We start from the raw sequence: 7,983 nt of genomic DNA, 5'->3' as shown, positions 1-7,983 counted from the left end.
TTAATACTTCTTTAAGGCAGGCACTATACTTTTGCATTATTTACTGCTGTATTATTTGTTGCTGTATTATTTGTTACAATGTAAGATGTTATAAGTGACACAATGCACAGCTAGGCAAGCAGAATGACCCAGCATTTCACCGAGCTGCTGTGTCTGTACAACGATAGACAAAGATACCACTCCTCAAAATCCATGGAAAAAGGCAATAAAAACAGAGATTAGAAAGAGGGGAGTTGCCGCAAATCGCACAGGACTTCATAAAAGGCCTGAAAGTAGAAATGCAGACTTCTGCCTTACTCTAAGACTGAGTGCAGCTTGGTGGAGTGCCAGGCAGCTTGAGTCCCAGAGGACCCCTGTGAGGAAAGGAGCACAGCCCAGCATGAGAGGCTCTGTTGAGCGTGGCAGTCGGTGCATCTTTGGCAAGATGCTTACCCCAAGGGAACAACAACCGAGATGCAAACTTGCCACCTTCCTAAGAGGAAGCTAACTTTATTAATTGCTGTCCTATAGCATAGTCCAAAACCTTGGAAACTCAGGGAAGGGAAGCAAAATGAATATTTATTTCTTCGTTCTCTTGGAGTCAACATTTAGCAATGGGAGAGGCACTGTTCACCTATCACAGCTACCTGTTGAAGTCTCATCACTGATGAGATGGAAAAACATCAAGTCTTGTATAAAAATATCTGAAATTATAATTTGAAACAGGAAACTAAATTAGGAAATGGATATAGGTAAAATTTTAACATTTTAGAAAGCCAAGTGTGAAACCCTTCAGTTTGGATATTTTCATCAATCATTTTTTTTCTTCTTTTGAAAAGATGCTTTGGGGTTTTATTTCAGAAGTAGCATTTAAAACTCAACAATGAGCTTGGCCTTACAATACAACCTGTGTCTTTCTGAATAGGAAGAAGTATTTCCTATTGCCTGAAAACAAACAGATTTTCCTGGATCTGCAACCTTGTTTGAATGTGATTGTGCTAGAAGACATCCGATATAAGCTTTTGGAGGCCACCTTCTCCTCCTTTCTTATTTTCTCACTCAGTTACTAAAACTAGGATCTCACTTCTTGCTCCATGGCTCCCTTTTGAGAACCAGCACCTAGATATTTCAGATTCATAAGGGCTTCAGCAGCAAAAATTCTCCCAGGACCCCTATCTTGGGCAGATTTCAACCAACCCTTATCTCTTCCTTTACTAAAAGCCTACCTAAACATGCAGCTGTTATCATAACTTCTGCCCAGAGAGGAACACATCTCCACTGAAAACCAGTTGCCTCCAGCCCTTTTGCTTCACCTTGACTAGATTTTAAAAGGAAATTTCTACAGCTGGACTTTCAGTTTCTTTGCTGAAAGTGGTGCAATAGCAATGAGCTGTAATGAAATTCAGTCCACTTAAAAGAATTTCACAGTCCAGCTAAAACAATTTTCACTATCCATACTCCATTTTTTCTCAATTGCTGAAAGATATATAGTCCTCAACTTTATCATGAATATTCATGTGTAGCTCAATTTTAAAGACCCTACTATCAAATAGCTTTAACAGGTAAGATCCAAGATGTGAAAGCAGAGGGATCTGTTCCCTCTGTCTTTCAGCACCCTTAGTACATACTCAAGAATCAACCATCCATTACAGATGTCTGACTAACCTAACTTCCATAGTTGTTTTTTCTTTTATCTTCCAATTTTGCTCTTTACATTCAAGTAGCTCCCTGGTAGCTGGCCTGGATAACAGACAAGGTTCTTTTAGGTGATTCATCCTGGCTAGCCTTATAATCAATCTATTTTAGAGCAATGGGTCACAAATATTAACATTTTCAAGAATAACTTCTTTTAACTATTTCATTAGTAGTGAAATATCTAGTTTTAACAAACCACTTGTATCACTTTGTCTGTTCTGGAAGACCACAAAAGGGCCCTTTATTTGTCATACATATTGCTGCATTCAAGGACAAACAACCTTACCAACCACTCCACCCAACCTATTTGAGACAAAGAAACACACTTGATATGCAAGGGCCAAGAATTTATTGATAGCCTAATTAACAGTCTTGACAGTCTAATCCAAGAATTATTATTAGTCCAATTACAATTATATGAACATTTATAATTCACAGCACCCAATTATAACAGCTTTTTTGCAATGATGATAGAGTTAAAAGCCATATATGCAAAACTTTCTCACAGCTACTCCTTTTTCTGGTGTTATAACCAGCCATCATTAAATGTCATTACATTGTCATCAGCATCCCACACACCTCACCAGGGGATTATGACATTGATAATGGGATTTCTTCCTCTTCACTCTTGAGTCTGCATGGGTTAATTTTATGACTTCCCTAACAGTTTGTTTACTTTCTGTCTCCTCACTGGTGCATTAATACCGTGTTATATCAAGTTTTACTGTATACGGTAGAGTTACTGTATGTTGGATACTTGATCTTTGTTCTCTTTGTTATACCTAAAATAAGCTTTATTCAGTGTCCATGGTTGCATCCTTTAAGGACCAGTAATGACCACTCACGGTACGTGTTTACAAGTAGTTTCTATTCTGTGCCCCACACTCTCAAGGCCTCTATAGCATATCATGCTTGTATTTTAGGTCTCTCTGCTATAATCTTCTATTTTTTGTGTGCTAATAAGTTATCAGCACAAGCTACTTGCACTTACATCCTTGTTCTAGGGTCACTGAAGGGTGTACTCTAAAAATAGTAGTCCATTAGAAGGTACACATACACATCGACACATGCAGACACACTGCTCTGGTAACCATTTACTAACAATACCGTAAAACCTACATCGGTTTCACTGGTATACTGTCAAGACTGATCTACAATATCTTGGACTCCCACATTACTTAGGGAGTTCACAGCAGGAAGCTTCCTTCCCGCTGGTACCTCCTGGTGAAGAACTGGAAGGAAAGCCACAAGCTCTAGAGGAAATACTACATTGCTCTTATTTACACATGAAACCAACCATCTCTAAATTACTCTGCTACCAGTAGCTCTTGATATTTAGTTTCCTTCAATCTTTTGGCAATTTAAGACATCCTTTCTACTCATTCCAGATCACTCCAAACCTCCCAAGCAACAGTAATTAATAGTTACTTGTAATTTTGTTTAAAGATCTAAAGAACTAAATCTAAGTAGCAGCTCATCCTCTCTGGGGAAAATTTTGCAGGACCATCAGATCTGGGTTCATTTATTCTTCTTCCTAAATGTTTGTTACTGCTCACTTTAGGTTTTTCTCTAGCTCCTTCTGTGAAGTTTCCAGATGTGAAAAAGGAAGCATCCAGAAGGACTGGTATCAGCTTCATGTGTTTTAACATGGTTAAGAGCTACTATCAGCTTCTCCTGAAAACTGGATCACACCTATGGTGGTCCTATGATAACTCTTAAATACATCAGGAACTGTGAGCTGATTTTGCCAGGAATCATACTGATGGTGAGATTTGTTGCATCTTGGTAGTTTCTCCTTGTTGGAGAAGTCAGGCCACTGCAGTCTGGTTTCCCCCACCAGACACATTAGGTGTCTTCCCCTTTCCTCTGCTCTCTTCCTGTCATCCCTGAAAATATATTAGACTAGCTCTGAATAATTGGTTACTATTTTCTTTAAATTTCCCAGAGATAAGAAAAACATCATTAACTCTGCCACAAAAAATTTTACCGCCAGGAATGAACTGGAAGTGGCATTCAGAAATAGAGCTAGTGGGGCCCCATGAGACAATCCGCTCTCACTTTGATATAATATATCTGCTCAAGCAAGTGTGCCTGGGGACCCACCACATAAATGTGCTGGGCCTGGGGAACTCTTGAGGACCAAGCTACCAAAAAAAAAAAAAAAGGTCAGTAAATGTGCTGAAGCTAAAGATTACCTGGAGTGATAGACACCAGGAAGAGTCTGCATGATCTTTTAGTTTCTAAAAAAAAAAAAAAAATAGCATGCTACAGTATGCTAACTAAGCAAATTGCAAGCAAATATATTCCTGCAGATAGTTTCTCCACCACCCTATCCACTGGGAAAAATATAAAGCTTTATATCACCTAGGACGCTGCCTCAGGTACTTCATGCAAACTGTGGGCTTGACTAATAATACAGCCTTGAAAACAAAATTCCCAAACACTCTATTTTAGGACCATCCAACTTAATATTCAGGGTTCTTCAGCTGAGATGCTCTGCAGCCTTGAGGGACAACATTTTACCCCTCTAGCTTTAAAAATAGATATGATATCTAGAAGAGGCTAAGTTATCTTTTACTTTAAGACCATTTTACCAACGTAACTGTGAAAATGAGAATTTATCCAACAGCATCTATATCCCAGTATTCAGTGCAGGCTTGCTAGACCCCAAAGTGACACATCAGCACCATTCCCATCTTGATCTCTCTGACTCCTCTCCCTCAAAGAAATAAAAATACAATTTTGAACAAGAGGTATTAGCTGACAGTGTTGATTAAAAAAAATCTTAAGACTAATTCAGTTTGTTACTTACTGCTCACTTGGACTGCAAATTGCCTCTTTCAATGCAAACCTATCTTTTCTCATCTATTGTTTACATTAAATTAATAACCCATGGTCAAAACTGAGGTTAAAATTAGAAAGGGAAATTCATAGCATTTTCAGAGCATTTTGTATGTACAAATACACATAATGTATTGACTTCTTAGGATACTTCCTTCAAAATTCAACTTTGCAAGATCAGATCAAAGCACTAATCAGTTAAATCGTCATTTGAGCCACTTGCAATTTTCCCTGACTTATCCCTTAAGGGAATAAATGAGTGAAATAAAATTTCAGTCTGTATTCAGCCCAGAACATATACCCAGACTTTTAAAATCTCATTATTAGCTAACTAATTTCCTCAGCCTGGGTCCCACCTCTCGTTTGCTCAACATAGACACTACATATTCACTAAATTTATCTGGAATTTGTACTTCAAATTATTTTTTTTGTATTCATGCAGCTTTTTAATCTCCACACTAAACAATTATAATTAGTGATTTTATTTCAGCTTGAGTACAGGCTCCTACCAAATAGGAGAGAAAATAGAAACCACTTTTTAAATTATTTTTTGCAAACTATATTTCTACCTGTATTTCTTTCCATTGTCTTCTTCTCCACACACACTACCCTGAGGAAAACCTGGTCATTTTCTGGGTAAGGAAAAAAACAGGGAGATCTAATGGAATAATTCCAATTTTACTGCTTACCAAGCAGGAGCTAGAGGAGGATAAAATCAAATACTCAGAAACAAGATACTGCAGTGCTAGATGCCTTAGGAGTATCTGGGTGGATCAACAGAAAGACACCTCTGAGCCTCCCAACTTTTGCATGTAGCAGGCAGGCAAGGAGAATATAGGTCCCTGAGACACCATTTGGAAAATGGCCAATGTCACACGTCTAAGGCCATCCTAAGGGGTGGCCCATAAGATAATGTGGCTGAACAGGCTGTTTCATCATGAATATTTTACAGTTATATAAACTCTCTGCTGTCTTAGTACCTAGCTCAGATTCCAAGAGTAAAGAAATTACATTACCCAAGGTGAGTAATGATCCCTGCGAGCCCCTTCTGTTGACGAAAACTAGTCTGCAATTCATGCCTCAAAATTAGACTCCAAGCATAATCCAGTCTCAACAATTTTATTTTTATGAAACAAAGCTGCTCCCTTGAATTACAACTGGGGCAGCAGAAAATAATGAGTAAGAGAGTATTTTGTGGAACTGACGGTCAACATTGCAGACTTGAAAAAAAGCCCTTTATTTCATTGGAGAGGGAATGGGAGGGGACATATATCATCCCATTTTCATTTTAGGAAAAACAAAAAAAAATCAAACCCTGTCATTTTATTGCTGAGTGTTTTGCTCCTGTCATGCTGGTATTGCTGTCCTAGTTAATTCAAGCTGTAATGAGGGTAAATGATCGACCAGTCAGAGACGTACTGATTTCCAATTCCTTTCCTTCTTAATGATTGTACTGACTCTGGGCATAACTGAACAGAGTTCTGCTAAATGTCTTCAAAAGAGGAAAAAAAAAACAACACAAAAAGCCAAAAAGCAATGTCCCTGCAAGCTGTGCCAAGCACAGCTGACCAGGTCTTCTCCAGAGCATGCAAGCGGTAGTCTGCGGTACCTGAATGACACCGCCACAGTGAACAGAGATCGTCTGAGCCCCTCAGCAGGTGAACCCCTGCAGTTTGCTGCCCATTGCCAGAGCCCGCTGAGAGCGAAAGCAGTGCGCGGCCTCGCCTGTTTCAGGGCATGGGTACCCTCTGATGAAAGGCAGCCATAGGTTTTGTGGGGCTGAAAGCAATTCCAGTTCTGGCTGTAAAATGCAGGGTTATTCTCAGACATTATGGATACTCAAGTCACACCTGTGAGAGGAATGAAGACTGCATGGGTGGCAAATGGGGGGAACATTTACACCAGATTTTCACTGGTCCACCTTAATTCCATTACTTTTTGCTTTTCCTTTACTACCTGGACTTTTCAGTCTACTCATTAAATGTTCATAGGCTTTCACCAATTCCTTTAAGATTTTCTATTGCTTCTTTTAATGATTCCTTAATAGCTGATAAAGATAAACTAATATGAAGGAATATCCTCATGCTTTTCCAAACTATCCCACAGTCCTATCAACTCATATTGTTATTAGTTGCACTGATCTCTCTCTACCTCCTGGCAATTAATGTTGCCTCCCCCAGCTAGAGCCAACTGCAAATAAAGAGGAACATAAAAATGTCAAAGTCTCATCCATTACAAAACAGAGAGGTTGGCACCCCTTGTTGCTGGAATTTACAGACTGCTTTTTAGTTTTATCATTTTATCTCCCTTTAATGGCAAAATCAGTTATTCCTGGGTGGCATCATAAAACTTGCAAACAGAGGCAGACCATAAGTCAGCAAGTCATTCCTAGTGCTTTGCGGCACAAATCCCTGATGTAAAAAGCAGCAGCAATTAACTCCTTCCATTTCTGCTCCTCTTTCAAGGTCTTGAGGCAGGCTACAAAACTGTTATTTATCTAATTAGTACCACTAATAGTGTTGCAATTCCTGCCCTTTAAAGGTAGAAAGTGGCCTGAAGGCACAAGTCCCCTAATTAGTCAGTAAAGTACATTTAGTTTTAGAGTGGGAGGTGAACATGTTTGATGAGAAGGCTCAAAGGATGATGACATTGGAGGGCACAGATACTGTGATGGTTTAGATACAGCAGGGACAGGGCAGAAAGTTTCATTTTAAGCTAAAATGCTCACCTTCTATCCCACCTGTGGTTATGCAGACCTCCTTCATTTGCAGTTCCTCAGATAATGCCCCAAGAGTCATTCAAGTACTCAACATTAAGGAACTAAGGAATGAGATTTTCATCCAAATGTTAATGCAGGATCCCAAGGGAAAGACATCACCATCTGCTCAGTCTTCTCTCCACATGCCACTGGGGCTCACAGACCATCATGTAAAATCCTCCAACACATACCATGCTGGGAAAGTCTACTTTCCTGAGAACGATAATAAAGGAACTGAAATGCATTGTCTTAATCCATTATTGAAACTTTAATCAGTTATGTAAGAGTTTGAAAGAATTAAAAGAAAGGCAATGGAGAACTGCACCTGTGCTTCTGTGAGTTAGTAAAAGGGATGCTGAATCTCATCCTTTGACGTTTCCACATCAGACTATTTTCTCTTGTAGGGTATAGTGGGTTTCTTTGAAATATCTGACAGGGACTAGTCTTAGGGACTACCCTCCCCCCCAGAAATAATAAAAATAAAGCAATAAAAAAACTCCAAGACAAACCTGGTCTGATCCAAAACATTAGATTGTCTTTCTGCTCACAAATGTGTGGTTTACAGAGGCAGTTTTGGAATTGGTTTGATAGATTTTTCAGAATTTTCTCATTTCCTTGGTATGGTGTTACTAAACTTCCAGCTGATGCTGCAGGGCTGTTTCAAAAGAGCTGCTGCTGCTGCTGCTCCCATTCATGGCTCTCCTCACTAA

This window comes from Athene cunicularia, assembly GCF_003259725.1.
Source record: "Athene cunicularia isolate RWA chromosome 8 unlocalized genomic scaffold, athCun1 chr8_part1, whole genome shotgun sequence".
Lineage (NCBI taxonomy): Eukaryota > Metazoa > Chordata > Aves > Strigiformes > Strigidae > Athene > Athene cunicularia.
Note: the sequence above shows the minus strand (reverse complement) of the source record.